Raw genomic sequence first — 17,729 nt, forward strand, 5'->3', positions numbered from 1 at the left:
TATCTGGATGAGTAATTGGCACATCTTAACATTCGAGACTATGGGCCAAGTGCTGGCAAATGGGATTAGGATTTCCTTTAATGCAGTGGTACAGAGAAACCCACAGGTGGACCAACTAACATTTTATAAAGCAGTGACGGCCTCGCCAGGCCAAGCATCAGGAAGCTTGCGGCAGTTCCTGCTCACTACCACACATAGCAGGTGCGATCTTCCCAAAAGGGAACAAAGTCCCCGAGCGAGTGTATTTAGCCATGAGTTTCCCGACACTCACATGGCTATTCAACGCAATTCACTTTGAATCACAGAATCACAGAAAAATACAGTGCAGAAAGGACCCTTTCGCTCATCTTCTAAAGTCAGATGTTGAGCCTGTGGAACAGGTTTACCCAGGGCTGATGAAGGTGATACCAGAGTGTGGCTGTGAGATTCAGAGAGGATGTCAGCGACACTCCAGCAGGACCAGAGCTGAGTGTTCCCAGAGGCTGCGGGTGCATGAGATGGTGCCAGTAATGCATGGCAACGGCATTGGCAACCTGACAACGGCAGGTCTCTTAGTCAGTACCCGCTACACTGCAGCACGGTGCGGCATGTGGCACCGGCAAGTGCGCCGGGGCCCTCTAGTCCCAGAGCCCCCAGAGGACAGCCATATCTCCCACATGCTACACGGCATGCCTACCCATGGGGAGACATTTGGGATGTGCGAAGTGTTCACTTAACTACGATTCCCAATTCCTAATTAGTAATAGCCTTCAGCCGCACAGCCAGAGGCCTCTGCATTCAGTTGGAGTTATGGGTAGTCGGTGGGCAGGCAGGCTGAGGTTGTCCCCGGAACGGGACCACGCGGTCCAATGCTTGGCATGATGAACCCATGGACGCTGAGACAGCCATCTCTTTGTGCGCCTCCCCCTCTTGCCGAGCCTCGGCCATGGGCGCGCCACCCCCCTATGCTCTGCAACCACCCGCCCTCCCCCGATGGCAACTCACTCTGACTTAGGCTGGCCCCCCCAGTGCTCCCCCACCCCTTCTGAGCAAGCTCCCCCAAGCCCTTCTGGACTTATTGCCCAGGAGCGAAAATTACTATTCACCTCCTCATGTCCCCACAGTAGCCCTTCGCCAGCTTAATGTTATTAAAAAGGTGTACTAATCGGCACCAACGTGACCATTTGCTCGGGAGGCTGTTAGATCACCGGTGGCCGTTAGATAGGGAGTCTTTCCTGTCAATTGTATGGAGAGTAGCCTTAAGTGGTGATTATTGATTTCTCACCACTCTATGGCAGGATCCTGATTTAACCAACGTGCCTCTCAGGTTTAGTCAGCAAAGATGCTCTCCAACGTGGCATGGTCATGAGGCAGCACCGTAATGAAATATCTGTTAGTGAACCTAATAAACAGCCCAAAGTGATGAATGATCGACTACCTATTCTATCACACAATACATAAATATATAATTAAAAATGGCCACATGAATTATTAAAATCTAATGTTAAATTACAGAAGTATGGTTCAGATTTTCATGGTTGTTTTTCTCAGTATGGTGATGTACAGGAATCATTAGATCGACTGTTGTTTCAGACAGGTAGGTTCCGTTCTTCGATATGAACTTCTTTACTCGAGTCACCAAACGTCCAAATGTTTCTGTACATCTAGTTAGTAACTACAAGCAAGGGGGGGATTATAGTTCAGCATTTGGGAGTCAGTTCATAGCAATAAAGAAGAATAAAGAATAAATAATCAAGGTACAGGTCCAAAGAAAAATGTATAATTGGTTATAAAGAAGTAGGTCTAGAATGAAAAACAATTAGGTGAATATTACAGTGGGGTGGGAGGGGGACCAACCCCCCCCCCCCCCCCCCCCCCCCCACCCCACCCCTTAAACCCCCACCAACTTTAAAAAGAACTGCCCCTCAGCAATAATATGATGTGGGCAACCATTACAATCTAAGGGAGTCACAGGAAGTCCTCCTACCCCCACCCTCCTCCAGTCTAATTGGCCAGCAGCTGAGTGCTCGGGCAGCGCCAGAAGGCAGTAATGGCTGCTGCTGGGACTGCCAGGGAATGCTGAGAAGACAGCATGCCTACTGGACTCCTGTAAGTCTGGGAGTTTTGGTCAGGGAAGGATCAGGGATCCTAGGGAGAGAAGGAGTGGGACGATGGGGGAGGGGTTTGTGTTCTGGAGGCCAATGGGCGGCATGAGTGTGGTGGCACAGAGGAGATGTAAGAAATTTGGAGAAGGTTCCTCCAATGGGCAAAGGGGAGCTCCTCAAAAAAGTACGCCCTTCCCTCTTTTTAGTCTGAGTTGTAAAAGGAGCGAGTTGGCCTAGTTCAATCTACCTTCCCCAGCGGCACATATTATTGTGGTGAAGGCAGAAAAAGGTTGTTAACTGTCCACTTAAGGACTTCAACAGGCCTAAGGGATGGCGGGCTGGTTGGTGCCTTAACTGCCCTAATATAAGAGGGCAGCTCACAAAGTGGACATGGAGGCAATGAGCTAGCCACTAATTTTACTTTACATGTGCCTCCTTCCTAAAAATATGCCAGTGATGGGGCCCATAAACTTCCTCCCAATCTACCTGCTTCAATTATTTAAATCTCAGTGTATTTCTAATTCTGTCCTCATGAGCAACCCCGATTTTAATAACTCCATTATTGATGGTCATATCCATCTTCAATTGTCAAGGCCTCAGGCATTTGAATTATCTCCTTAAACCTCTCCACTTTTCTTTCCTCACTTATTACAACCTACATTGGAATTGTATTATGTCAAAAGCATTATATCAGTGCCTTGATGTGCGAGGGTTTCCTCCGGGTGCTACGGTTTCCTCCCACAAGTCCCGAAAGACATGCTGTTAGGTAATTTGGACATTGTGAATTCTCCCTCCGTGCACCCGAACAGGTGCCGGACTGTGGGGACTAGGTGCTTTTCACAGTAACTTCATTGCAGTGTTAACGTAAGCCTACTTGTGACAATAAAGATTATTTTAAAAATAATTAAATACAAGTTATTGTTGAGTTGTCACCCAGGTTTATGTCGATGCATAAGCCAGACATTTTTCCTGATAAATTCGGTGTCAATTAGAAGGCTGCAGTTATAGTTCTATTTCCTACTGCAAACTATGCAGATGATGAGGATTTAGACCAAAAGACCATAAGACATAGGAGCAGAATTAGGCCACTTGGCCCATTGGGTCTGCCCCACCATTCAATCACGGCTGATATTTTCTCATCCCTATTCTCCTGCCTTCTCCTCATAACCCTTGATCCCCTTATTAATCAAGAACCTATCTATCTCGGTCCTAAAGATACTCAGTTATTTGACCTCCACAGCCTTCTGTGGCAAAGAGTTCCACAGATTCACTACCCTCTGGCTGAAGAAATTCCTCCTCCTCTCTGTTTTAAAGGATTGCCCCTTTAGTCTGAGATGGTGTACTCTGGTTCTAGGTTTTCCTACAAGTGGAAACATCCTCTCCACATCCACTCTATCCAGGCCTCGCAGTATCCTGTAAGTTTCAATAAGATCCCCCTCATCCTTCTGAACGCCAACGAGTATAGACCTAGAGTCCTCAACCATTCCTCATATGACAAGTTCTTTATTCCAGGGATCATTCTTGTGAACCTCATCTGGACCCTTTCCAAGGCCAGCACATACTTCCTTAGATACAGGGCCCACAACTACTCACAATACTCCAAATGGGGAGTAGCTGATGTAAACCTTAAGGCACTGCTCAGAATAGGTATTTGACAATACCTATGTTATATTTATTTAATTGCAATCATTAATAGACTACAACCATAAGTTGTGAGGATAGATTCTGTGACTGTGTCTCAAAATAATGCATTAGATTACATAGAATATAAAACATAGAAACAGTCCATCCAGCTGAATTGGTCTTTGCTGTGATTTATAGACCACATGACTGCCATCCCACTCAAATTATTTTTTCTCACTTCCCTGCATATTGCTTTATTCCTTTCTCCCTCCTGAATTCAAGTTAGTGACCTGTAAAGGGTTAGAACATGTGCCCTTGGCATTATTAGCACCATGCTAAAACCAGCTGAGCTCACTGTCCTGCAACAAATAATTGGAGGAACAAGCGTAATTCTATACACCCAGCTCGAGAAGGTTGTTCAAAAGGTCAAAAGTAAAATATGGCAAAGTAATCAATGAACAACTTTGGCATCTGACAGTTTCAATGAAAACAGACACTCATTTAAGAATTGGAGAGGTGACACATAGCGAGATCCTCCCAAAGTGAGAGGGCTGGCCACAATTTTGAGGCCGGTTGGGAGGAGGTCCGGGATGAGGGAGAAGCCTGGCAGGTTAGCCTGCTCGGGCCTCGGGCAGGAGGGTGGAGGTGCGGAAAGGGGTGGAGGGGCTGGGGAGGGATGGATGGGTTGGGCGAGGTTGGTGGAGGGGGGATGCGTTCATTACTAGATGCAATCTAGTTGAACAGTGCCTTACTCTCACCCCTCTAATGGGAATTACTTCTTACATCCCTTGGCAGCCTAATGGAGCGATGCTGGAAGAAACTTAATTGAGGAGCAGTGAGCAGATTAGTGGTGATTAAGTGCTGCTTGATGACACTATTGATGACTCTTTCCACCAATTTATTAATTATTGTAGGGTGAACTCATAGAAAAAAATGCAGTCGTAATTTGCTGGGTTATATTTATCCTGGAAATTGCTCGGTAACTTTCCACATTATCAGTTAGATTCCAGTGTCACCAGTACACTGGAACAGGGAACTGGTCACAGGCCTTGAGCACTACTGAGTAGATTTGTTCAGTGATAAAGCCTTTGTTGTTTCCGGAGCACTTAGTTAATCTTTCAGGTTATGTAGAATGAGCCAAATTGGTGCTTTCAGAACGAAGATGAGTATCATCCACGAATAACTTTGAACTAATAATACTTGCAAGCACATGCTCGTATGTTCATTTGCTGGAATCAACCACAATTGGGGCTGCGGGTGTTCATAGAACATCCAGGACAGCAATCTAAAATTATAATGCAGGTTATCTAATATTGACTGGTTGCATTCTATATAGATGTCATTCCAGATTACCTACATTGGGTACCATTTCAGGTAGATTAAATTGTCTTCTTACTGAATTGCTTTTGCAGTGATTGTAAAGTATTTGCATTCATGCACTGCACTTGATGAGAGGATAGAAATAGTTTTCATCGCAGTAGCCTGTAATTAAGTTTCCAAATCTTAACCTTTTCTGCATACAAAGCAGTCTGTGATGAAAATCTGTTATACTTTAGTTGCTGTCAGTACTTTCTTCGCAAGTTACAGTTTTGGATGACCCCTCTGAACAGAAGGCGGCCTTTACCAGACAGGCTGCCAACTGGAGAACCTCTATACAGCAGGAATGAACGTTGCAACTCTTGTTTTATCATTTTACATCAATCTTTGGCTGAGTCGTTCTAATGCTGTTTATCTTTTGCAGCTCTTTGTTTCCTTATCTCAACCATTTCTTCAATTTCCCTCTTTTCTCATAATTTTTCACCTTCATTGCAGTGTTAATGTAAGCCAACTTGTGATAATAAAGATTATTATTATTGTTATTGTGTCAATTCATCCATTTTGTTAACTTTTGCTGCCTTCCAACTGCACATGTGCCCAAAGTGCAAAAGTTACACTGGTGCAATAAAATAACTAAATGAGTAAAGTGTAGTATCAAACTGAAAGCAAAAGCTTTCACAAAAGTTGGTAAAAGTGGCGACCTAATAGATAGACATATATAAAACAGAACAAATGAATACAAAGAGGAGTGTGAACTGAAGAAACCATGGATATAAAAAAATCTTTCAGTGAAGGCTTTTTAGAAACATGAAGGGAAGGGGCATGTTATGGGGAGGCGGGGGCTGGTGGCTACATTAGGATGCAACTGAGGCTAGACTGGATCAGAAATTGGCAGACTTGGTCAATGAATGACCTTATAGTGGAGGAAGAGATCAAAATACCAACAGTTAGGAAACCTAAAAATGAGCCAAGAAGAGGAATTTATTGGACTTAATATTAAATAAGTTAAAAAAATATAATGGAGAAAAAAAGAGAAGACAGACACTACCAAGGCCTGATGACTTCCACCCCAAGATACTAAAAGCAATAAATGAGGAAGCTGCAGATGTGTTCATCATAATATTCCATTCCTCACTAGATTTTGGAATTGCGCTTTCAGATTGGAAAAAAATCAGATGTCGCTTCATTATTTAAGATAAGAGAGAGAGGGAGAAAACAGGAAACCACATATCTGCCAAATTAACAATTACTGGGAAATATATCATCGAGCAGAGCAATTGAACAAGTATGAGCTGATCAGAAAGAGACAGCATGGATTTCCCGTAGTTAGGTCATGTCTGACTAATCTGTTTGAATGTTTTTGATGAGTCATTAGAATGATGTGCATGGAGGATCCATCAATATTGTCTGTATGAATTTCCAGAAGATACGTGATAAGGTATCACACATAAGATTATGAGTAAAAATAAAAGTTCAGGTCATGGAACTTTGTGATATCAGGTAGGATGATAGAAGATAGAGAGCGGAATTCTTTATTGATTGATTGCACCTGCATGCTAGCTTTTAGTGACTCTGATTAAGTCACCTAAGTCCCTGCCTTTCACTATTTAAGAAATATTCAGTCTTTTTTTTAACAAAGTGGCTAACTTCATATTATAGAAACATATAAAATAGTAACAGGTGGAGTCATTTGGCCCTAGAGCCTGCTCTGTCATTCAATATAACAACGGTTGATCCTCTATTTCAACGCCATATTCCCCGCTCTCCTCATATCCCTTGATGCCTTTAGAGTCTAGAAATCTATCTATTTCCGTCTTTAAAATATTCAGTGACTTGGCCTCCACAGCCTTCTGTGGTAGAAAATTCCACAGGTTCACCATCCTCTGAGTGAAGAAGTTTCTCCTCATCTCAGTCCTAAATAGTCTACTCCGTATCCTGAGGCAGTGACCCCTTGTTCCAGACCCCCCACCTCCGACTTCCCTGCCAGATGAAATATCATCGCTGCATCCAATCTGTCCAGCCCTGTCAGAATTTTATACGTTTCAGTGAGATCCCCTCTCATTCTTCTAAATTCTAGTGAATACAGACCCAGTCGACCTAATCTCTCCTCATACGACAATCCGACCATCCCAGGAATCAGTCAGGTGAACCTTCACTGCACTCCATCTAGGACAAGTACATCCTTTCTTAGGTAAGGAAACTGTAGACCGGGTGATCATGTGGACACTGGGATGACACGGGTAAAAAAGGCGCAATTTGTCAGGAGGTTAAGGTTCTCCCCTGGGTCCGGGCAGACACACAGCATGTAAGAGCTGCTCAGTATCATCAATAAACCTTTATTGTTGTTCGTCCCTGGTCACCAGTTATTGTAACCCAATACTTCTATAGAAACCAAAACTGCACACAATACTCCATGGGCGCGATTCTCCGCCCCCCACGCCGGGTGGGAGAATAGCGGGAGAGCCTCCCGACATTTTTCACGCCCTCCCGCTATTCTCCCCCCCCCACGCCCGACCCACGCCATGAATCGCCGCACGCCGTTTTTCACGGCGAGTGGCGATTCTCCGAGGCCGATGGGCCAAGCGGCCGGGCCTTCACGCCCATTTCAACACGGCAGCAAACACACCTGCTCGCTGCCATCGTGAAATGGGCGCCAGATGCCCGTTTGGGGCATCTGGGGGCCTGATTGGCATGGCAGTACCACGGCCGTGCCAAGGGGGGCATAGGCCCACGATCGGCCGGCACCGATCGCGGGCCGTGCATCCGTAACGGACGCACTCTTTTCCCTCCGCCGCCCCGCAAGATAAAGCCGCCACGTCTTGCGGGGCGGCTGAGTGAAAAGACGGCAACTGCGCATGCGCAGGTTGGCGTTGTCCAACCTGCGCATGCGCGGCCGACGTCATCTGCCGCGTCAGCCGGCATGACGCTTGACGTGCAGCTTTGACGACCATCGTCAAGGCCACACGCCGTGACGCATGGGGCTGCACTCCTAGCCCCGCCCGGGGAGGGGAATCGGCCCCGGAAGTGGGCGTGAAGGCTGCCGTGGGTCACGGCCTGTCCCACGGCAGCCTTTACGATTCTCAATCTCATCCCAAGTGTGCTCTCACCAAAGCCATGTACAGCTGCAGCAACACATCCTTGCTCCTGTACTCAAATCCTCATGTAGTGAAGACGAACATGCCATTTACCTTCCGAACAGCTTGCTGCACCTAGATGCACAGAACATAGAACATAGAATTTACAGTGCAGAAGACCATTCGGCCCATCGAGTCTGCACCGACCCTTGGAAAGACCACCCCACTTAAGCCTACACTTCCACCCTATCCCCGTAACCCAGGAACCCTTTCTAACCTTTTTGGACACTAAGGGCAATTTAGCATGGCCAATCCGCCTAACCTGCACATCTTTGGACTGTGGGAGGAAACCGGAGCACCCGGAGGAAACCCACGCAGACACGGGGAGAATGTGCAGACTCCACACAGTGATACAAGCCTGGAATCGAACCTGGACCCTGAAGTTGTGAATCCACAGTGCCAACCACTGTGCTACCATGCTGCGCATGCTAATATTCCATCTGCCACATTCTTGTCCATTCACGTAACCTGTCCAAGTCTGCTTGAAGTCTTCTTGCATCCTCTTTGCAACTTACATGTTCCCTCCTAGTTTCATATCATCTTGGCCTTGGAGGGGTTACAAACACAGAGTCACCAGAATGAAATAGGGGCTTAAATTATTAAATCATAGGGGCAGATTGTATAAACTTCTCTTTTAAAACCCTAAACTGGGAAGCTTGAGGGATGATCAAGGTGTTTAAAATGATAAAGAGATTTGATATGGGAGGGAGCAGCTATGTTTTTTGGTTCCAGTGGGGGAATCCAGAATAAGGGACTGCAATGACCTGGACCGTTTAGGAGTAAAATAAAGACTTCTTTCCCTCAAAGGATTGTGATGCAGGTTCACTGAAAGTTTCAATTCTGAAATTGGCAAAATGTTGTACACAAAGGATATGCATGGATTTAGAATAAAGGTGAGTAAATGGAGTTGAGCTGTGAATTGACCATCAGGCTCGAGGGACTTAATGGTCCATTTCTCATCCCATGCATTACATTAAATGGATTTGATTAAAAGAACATAAAGCAATTGGGAAATAAATTCTTTGGTCACACTGTGCCAATCTGATATTTGACAATGCAAGACTTTTTCAAACAGCAGGCAGCAGACTTGTTAATCAGAGGTGATTCTTATTCCTGTAAACTCCACTGCATTAATCCACTTGTGAATATTATGAATACGTGATACTTCACTGAATAGATTTTCAAGAAAAGTGATCCACCATGGGATAATTATTTGATCTAAGATCAAAGAATACTTTAAAGCAGGAATCTGGAGTGCACACACAGCAGCCGTCGAAAAGCAAGAGGTAGGAATCATTGCAGTAATCCCAGGCAATTAGGAGCATCACCTGATGGGACACTTTTAGTGAGCAGAAAAGACCTGGATTGAATGCTGCCAAGTGAGACTTTTCCATTACCATGGAAACTTCATTTCAAATCTGTATAAACCTGTGGTCAGGCATTATGCAATTTAATTAGCTGATTCGAAGGATTGAAAGGAACACAATGTACACTTAAATATATAGTAAAATATCTTTTCACCTAGGATCGTTGATGAAAATATTATCCTGAGGCTACCATCTCCTCACTTCATATTGTAGATTTGAGTTACTTCATGAGCAGCTGGGGGAAAGTCTCCAGTCATGAAATTTTGAAGGTTGCGATTCAAATGGCTTTGCCTGTTGGTAGCATAATGTTTATGTTAATGCATTGGAATGAGGCACTTCCACTGGAATCTAGGATCAATGCAAAGTAAATATTGCAATGTAGGATTAATATAGTAGAGATATGCAGCATTCAAAACAGGCTTGGGAAGCAATGAATTACTAAAGGTGCAACGTAATCAGATGCAGAAACAATGTGCGATCTGATGAGGTAACTGATGAATACTGGTACAAAAATTGGTATTCCTATCATTCGCTAAGTTGCAGATAGCTGATTGCCTACTTAATGTTTTTGTTTACCTGGACTTGTGTTTAACGTATTCTTGCAGGGTCTTACCAACTTGGAGCCTGTTTTGCCTTACAAACAGTAGTCATTGAACAATCCAAGTTCTAGACACCTTCCTCTAATGAACATAAAGTAACAATACATCTTTTCGCTCTTCAACTCACAGCCAATTTTCAGAGCCTACTTCACTTCAGCCTCCCTTCGATGCATAACTTCTTAATCCAGCTGCTCCAACTTCAAATACATCTTTAGAGGGGAGGCTCTTAAGGGTGCCATACCCCTCATCTGCAATCAGGCCTGCCATCAGCCTGGGGTTGGCAAACTTCAATCACCCAACTACCGCTCAAAAACAGCCTCTTCCCCACTGTTACCAGACTCCTGAATGACCCTCATATGGACTGAACTGATCTCTCCACGTATCTTCTCTACTGAGAAGCACGGTAGCACTAGTGGCTAGCACCGTGGCTTCACAGCGCCAGGGTCCCAGGTTCGATTCCCCACTGGGTCACTGTCTGTGCGGAGTCTGTACGTTCTCCCCGTGTCTGTGTGGGTTTCCTCCGGGTGCTCTGGTTTATTACCACAGTCCAAAGATGTGCAGGTTAGGTGGATTGGCCATGATAAATTGCCCTTCGTGGCCAAAAAAGTTAGGAGGGGTTATTGGGTTATGGGGATAGAGTGGAAGTGAGGGCTAAAGTGGGTCAGTGCAGACTTGATGGGCCGAATGGCTTCCTTCTGCACTGTATGTTCTAGAAATCAATCTATGAGTAGCACTTTGCTCCGTATGCTTCACCTGATGTCTATGTCTATATATTTATATTGTGTATTTATCGTATGTTCTATGTTTTTTATCTATGGAACGATCTGTCTGGACTGTACGCAGAACAATACTTCCCACTGTATCTCAGTACACGTGACAATAAACCCAAATCAAATCCAATCCAATCCCATTTCATTAATGTTCTTTGGTCTATTGAAGGTAATCTGTTTAGAGATTTTTGAATACATTTCACTGTAAGATGTTAAAATGGAATACGGTGTTGGAGTGCCTGCATTAAGAGTTCTGAACTAAACAGAGAAAATAAGAGCAAGAAGAGGCCATTCCACCTTTTAAGCCTGCTCTTCCATTCATTATGATCATGGGTGATATCCAACTCAGTAGCCTGATCAAGCTTCCCACCCCCCATTTGATGCACTTGACTTAAGTGCTATATCTAACTGCCTCTTGAAAACAGACATGTTTTGACCTCAACTGCCTTCCATGGTAGTGAATTCCACAGGCTGACCACTCTCAGTGAAGAAATTTCTCCTCATCTCTGTCTTAAACAGTCTACCCTGTATCCTCTGACTGTGACCCCTGGTTCTGGACTCCCCCAATATCGGGAACATCCTTCTTGCATCTACCCTGTGTAGTCCTGTTAGAATTTTGAAAAATGAAAATGAAAATGAAATGAAAATGAATACATTTATAGGTTTCTGTGAGTTCCCATTCTGATGTTCTCTGTTTTCTTTGTCTGGATGCCTTGAATACGTAGTGTTGAGCAAAAAACATCAAGCTATGTAAATTAACGAAGCTGATTTATTAATACAACTTAAACTAGATCTGAACGTGTTCCTAAGTACAAGGTTGCTACAATAAACTATGTTATAATTAACTCTACAGAACTCTCAAATACACAACTGCTCTCTCTCACGCCTAAACATATCCTCCGCATCAAGGATCGTCACGTGATATATATATATGACTGCTCTTGATCATCATCGAGTGGCGAGAAGTATGTACATGACGTTTTTAACCCTTTATCTCCGATACAATACTCATATTGTTACACCCATCATTCTTTTGAACTCCAGTGAATACAATCTTAACCGAGTCAAATTCCTCTCGAAAATCATGCCCGCCATCTCAGGAATCAGTCTGGTAAACCTTGCCTGTACTCCCTTTTGAGCAAGAATACGGAGACCAAAACTGCACACTATTCCAGGTGTGACCTCACCAAGGCCCCTGCATAATTGCAGCAAGACATCCCTGCTTCTGCATTTGAACCTCTCTCTGAAGTCCAACATACCGCCTGCTTTACCTGCATAATTACCTTCAATGACTGGTGTACAAGGACACCAATCAGATAATAATCTGCCTTTCATAGAATCATAGAATCATTGAATGTACAGTGCTGAAGGAGGCCTTTCGGCCCATCAAGTCTGCACTGGCCCTTGGAAAGGGCACCCCACCCAAGTCCACACCTTGCCATTTAAAAATGGTGTCCCAATCTCTGGAGCCCCCGACGTGACTCCTGAACCACCCACCAAGCCCAACACACTGTGAGGGAATTACACTGTGAGGGAATTCCCCCCCCCCCCCGACCCCCCCCACCCCCCCCACCCCCCCCCCCCCCCCCCCCCCCACCCCCCACCCACCCCCCCCCCCACCCAGCCAACACCCGCACAGGGCACATCTGGGCAATCACCGCTACGTGGAAAATGCCAGCTTGGCACCTTGACAGTGTCAACCTGGACCCTGGCAGTGCCCTTGCCAGCTGGCAATGCCACCAGTGGAGTGCCCTTCTGGTACTGCTAGGGTGCCCAGCTGGCACCCTGCTCAATGGGAAATGTATCTGGGGCCTCCAATCCCATGGGAGAGCACCACGAGTGTTGTTCTGCCTGGCCCCCATTTGTGGAGACCAGTACTGTACGATGCACACCCAAGTTCACCTAATCTGCATGTATTCCACGCCTTGTACATTTCATTTGCCAGTGAGTGTGAAATGCATGGGTACTCACAAGCAGAAAATCAATAGGGATAAAACATTTCATGACAATTGATACTGCTTGTTTTTTCGAGTCATATACGCCACCATCACAGGATTAGGAATGAAATGAAAGGATGATATCTGGGAAGGGCTGTTAGCTTAACATCTGTCATAGGGAAAATGTTGGAAACTATTTTTAAAGATGCAATGGCAGGGCACTTCAAAAAATTCACGGCAATCAGGCAAATCAAAATGGTTTTGTGAACTCATTTTATTAGAGTACTCTGAAGGAGTCTTATGTGGGGTGGACAAATAGGGCAGCACAGTAGCACATGTGGCTAGCACTGTGGCTTCACAGCACCAGGGTACAGGTTCGATTCCCTGCTGGGCCACTGGGTGTGCAGAGTCTGCACGTTCTCCCCGTGTCTGTGTGGGTTTCCTCCCACAGTCCAAAGGTGGATTGGCCATGCTAAATTGTCCTCACTGTCCAAAAAAACAGGTGAGGAGGGGTTATTGGGTTATGGCGATAGGGTGGAAGTGAGGGCTTAAGTGGGTCGGTGCAGACTTGATGGGCCGAATGGCCTCCTTCTGCACTGTATGTTCTATGTATCATTCATTTTACTTATAAAAAAAGGGAACCTGTAGATGCATTGTACTTAGATTTCCAATGGCATTTGATGAGGCGCCACATAAAAGGTTAATTTTGGAAATAAAAGTTCATGGTTAGGGGATAACATGGATTGTAGATTGGCTAGCTAACAGGAAATAGCTTGTAGTCATAAGTTGGTCTTTTTCTATTTCGCAGATGTAATGAGTGGAGGGCAACAGGCAAGAGTGCTGGAGCCTTAACTTTGCACACTCTGTAAATAAAGGGATGGAATGTATGGTTGCTAAATTTTCTGATGATACAAAGGTAAAAAAGTAAGTTGTGAAGAATAGATGTGGAGGTGATGGGGGGATATAGATCAGATAAATGAGTGGGAAAAGATCTGACCAATTGAGTGTACTGTGGGAAAATGTGAAACTCCATTTTGGTAGTAAGCATATTAACTAATTGGTGAGAGGTTGCAGAGCTCTGAGATTCAGGGACATCTGGGTGTCTTAGTGCATGAATCAGAAAAGTCTAATATGGAGGTACAGCAAGTAATTAGGAAAGCTAATAGAGTGTTATTGTTTATTGTGAGGGTAACTGAATATAAAAGTAGGGAGGTTATGCTTCAATTATACAGGATACTGGTGAGGCCACATCTGGAATAATGTGTACAGTATTGGCCTCATCACTCAAGGAAAGATGTAAATGCACAAGAAGCAGTTAAGAGAAAGTTAACTAAACAAATTCAATGAATAGGCAGATTGTCTTATGAAGAAAGATCAAACAGGCTAGGCTTGTATCCGCTGGAGCTTAGAAGAGTAAGAGGTGACTTGATTGAAACATATAGGGCGGAATTCTCCACTCCCGCGCGGAATTGGGAAGGCCGTCGTGAACTCGGCCGCGCATGCGCAGGTTGGCCGGCTCCAACCCGCGCATGCGCGGCTGACATCGCGACGGCTGACGGCTCCAACCCACGCATGCGCGGTTGCCGTCTTCCCCTCCGCTTCCCTGCAAGACATGGCGGCTTGATCTTGCGGGGCGGCAGAGTGGAAAGAGTGCGTCTCTTGGAGACGCCGGCCCGTTGATCGGTGGGCACCGATCGCGGGCCAGTCCCCTCCCGAACATGGCCGTGGTACTCACTCCCCTCTCCGCCCCCCCACAAGCCACAAACGGAACTTTGGCGCCCATGTTCACGACGGCAGCGACCAGGTGTGGTTGCCACCGTCGTGAACTGGTTGGGAACATCAGGCCGCTCGGCCCATCCGGGCCGGAGAATCTCTGGCCACCGTGAAAAACGGCGAGCGCCGAGTCATCTGAGCCGGGGGTGGGAGAATTGCGGGGGGTGCCAGGGCGGCGTGTCATGAGTCGCCCGGCCCTCCCGCGATTCTCCCACCCGGTGTGAGGAGCGGAGAATCGTGCCCATAAGATCCTGAGGACAGGGTGGATATGGAGAGGATGTTTTTTCTTGTGGGCAAACCTAGAACCAGGGATCACTGTTTAAAATAAAGGGGTCGGTTGTTTAAGATCTGGATAAGGAGAATTTGTTTGCCTCAGAGAGTAGTGAGTCTTTGGAACTCCTGTGCTCAAAAAGCAGTGGAAAAGGAGACTTTGAGTGTTTTCAAGGCAGATAGATTCTGAATAAACAAAGGCGTGAAAGGTTATTGGGGTTGGCAGGAGGCCACAGTCAGGTTGGTCATAATCTTATTGAATGGTAGAGCAGGCTCGATGGGCCGAGAGAACTACTTGCTCCTAATACTTATGGAAATAGTTTTTTTATTTTCCAGCCAAAACTTGTCTGAGACAGAACTTCCATCCACCTCAAGATAAACCTGAGACACCAGGCTGAGGTTTCCCTTCAGGACAGGAGATAGGTACAGATACTGTCACTCATAATTTCCAAAGGTGCTCCCTCTTAACTGGCCTGAAGTTTGGCTAGGCGCCAAACATTTCATGATTCCGTGCCCTCCCAGCAGTCGTAATCAGGTTCACGCCCAGTGAGAGCATGAACCTGATCACGATTAATTTATATGCATTGTAATATTCAAAGTCAGCTTAATGCCAAATCTTCTGGGTATGTATAATGTTCCCACCCGCCGGCATGATGTGGCACCAGCGGAAATCACTAGACCAGGCTTGGTAGCCAAACCTGGGGGGTGGGGGGGCTCTGACAGCGCATTACCCTGGCACCTTGGTTTCCTGATCACGGTGAAGCCGGGCTTGCCGGTGTGTTTAGACCCTGTCCTCATAATGCCGGCACAAAACACTCTTCCCTTCAAAGAAGTGGCAAAGTGTGGGAAGATCTCTTTGGGGAAGTTGTCTCTTTCTTTGGGGAGGTTTTCAGACTGAACATGCCACTTTGCCATTTTTTGGGAGAATTCCGCTCATTATATCACAGAATTACTGAATTTCTACAGCACAGAAGGAGGCCATTTGGCCCATCGTGTCTGCACCGGCTCTCCGAATGGACAATTCCCTTTGTGCTATACCCCCCCCCTCCTCCCAATAACACTGCACATTGCTTTGTTTCAAATAAAAGTCTCATTGCCTCCTGACTGCCCCAATTGAACCTACCTCCACCACATTGTGAAGTATTGTATTCCAAACCTTAACCGTTTTCACATATCAGTTTTGCTTCTTTTACCAATTACTTTAAAGCTGCTCTCTCATTTTTGATCCTTTCATGAGTGGGAGCAGTTTCTCTCCGTCTACTCTACCCGGAGACCTCATGCTTTTGAACAACTCTATCAAATCTCCTCTCAGCCTTCTTTTCTCCAAGGAAAACAGTCCTAACTTCTCCAACCCATTTTCATTACTGAAGTCCCTCATCGCTGGAACTATTCTAGTGAATCTCCCTCCAACGCCTTCATCTTTCCTATAATGCAGCCCCCAGATCTGGATGCAATACTTGAGCTATGGCTGAAGTAGTGCCTGATATGTGTTCAACATAACCATCTTGCTTTTTTAGACAGGCTGAGTGAGTGGGCACATGCATGGCAGATGCAGTATAAGGTGGATAAACATAAGGTTATCCGCTAAATTAGCAAAAATAGGAATGCAGATTATTGTTTGAATAGGTGTAAATTGAGACAGATGGATACTCAGCGAGACCTTGATGTATTTGTGCATCAGTCGCTGAAAGCACACAAGTACAGCAGGCAGCATAAAAGGGAAATGGTATGTTGGCCTTCATAGCGAGAGGATTTGAGTACAGGAATAAAGATGTTTTACTGCAATTGTAGAGGGCATTGGTAAGGCCACACCTGGAGTATAGTGTGCAGTTTTGGTGTCCTTATCTGAGGAAGGATGTTCTTGTTATGGAGGGAGTGCAGCGAAGGTTTACCAGGCTGATTCCTGGGATTTTGAGGGCAGACTAAATTGGTTATATTCATTGGAGTTTAGAAGAGTGAGGGGGGATCTCATAGAAACTTGAAAAATTCTAACAGGATTGGGCAGGGTAGATTCAGAAAGAATGTTCCCGATAGTGGGGGAGTCCAGAACTAGAGGTCATAGTATGAGGATAACGGGTAAACCTTTTAGGACTGAGGTGAGGAGAAATTTTTTCACCCTGAGAGTGGTGAATCTGTGGAATTCGCTACCACAGAAAGTAGTTGAGGCCAAAACATTTTGTAATTTCAAGAATGAATTAGATATAGCCATTGGGGCAAAAAGGGTCAAGGGAGATGGGGGGAAAGGCAGGATCAGGGTATTGAACTTGATGATCAGCATGATCATAATGAATGGCGGAGCAAGCTCAAGGGACTGAATGGCCTCCTCCAGCTCCTACTTTCTATGTTTCTATGTACTCTATGCCCCTATTAATAAAGCTTTAAGGCTAACATTAGATAAAGTGTAATCTCTCAATTCAGTATATGGTATCTTAATGTTCCTCATTACATTTCCAATTCAGAACAAGTGATCATAAGAACGTAAGAATTAGGAGCAGGAGTAGGCCATCTGGCCCCTCGAGCCTGCTCTGCCATTCAATAAGACCATGGCTGATCTTTTTGTGGACTCAGCTCCACTTACTCGCCCATTCACCATAATCCTTAATTCCTTTACTGTTCAAAAATCTATCAATCTTTGCCTTAAAAACATTCAACGAGTTAACCTGGGCAGGAAATTCCACAGATTCACAACTCTTTGGGTGAAGAAGTTCTTCCTCAACTCAGTCCTAAATCTGCTCCTCCTTATTTTGAGGCTATGCCCCCTAGTTCTAAGTTCACCCGCCAGTGGAAACAATCTCCCTGTTTCTATCTTAACTATTCCCTTCATAATTTTATGTTTCTATCAGATCTCCCCTCGT

The 17,729-nt window shown here is 45.3% G+C and overlaps 1 protein-coding gene across 1 annotated transcript in view; it reads right to left on the minus strand.

The window, feature by feature from the left end:
* znf804a (zinc finger protein 804A) overlaps nucleotides 1-17,729 on the minus strand; it is a 460,452-nt gene that overhangs the window by 318,662 nt on the left and 124,061 nt on the right. The gene's annotated exons all lie outside the window — the stretch shown is intronic.

This window comes from Scyliorhinus canicula, chromosome 2 (genome assembly GCF_902713615.1).
Source record: "Scyliorhinus canicula chromosome 2, sScyCan1.1, whole genome shotgun sequence".
In the NCBI taxonomy this organism is placed as follows: domain Eukaryota; kingdom Metazoa; phylum Chordata; class Chondrichthyes; order Carcharhiniformes; family Scyliorhinidae; genus Scyliorhinus; species Scyliorhinus canicula.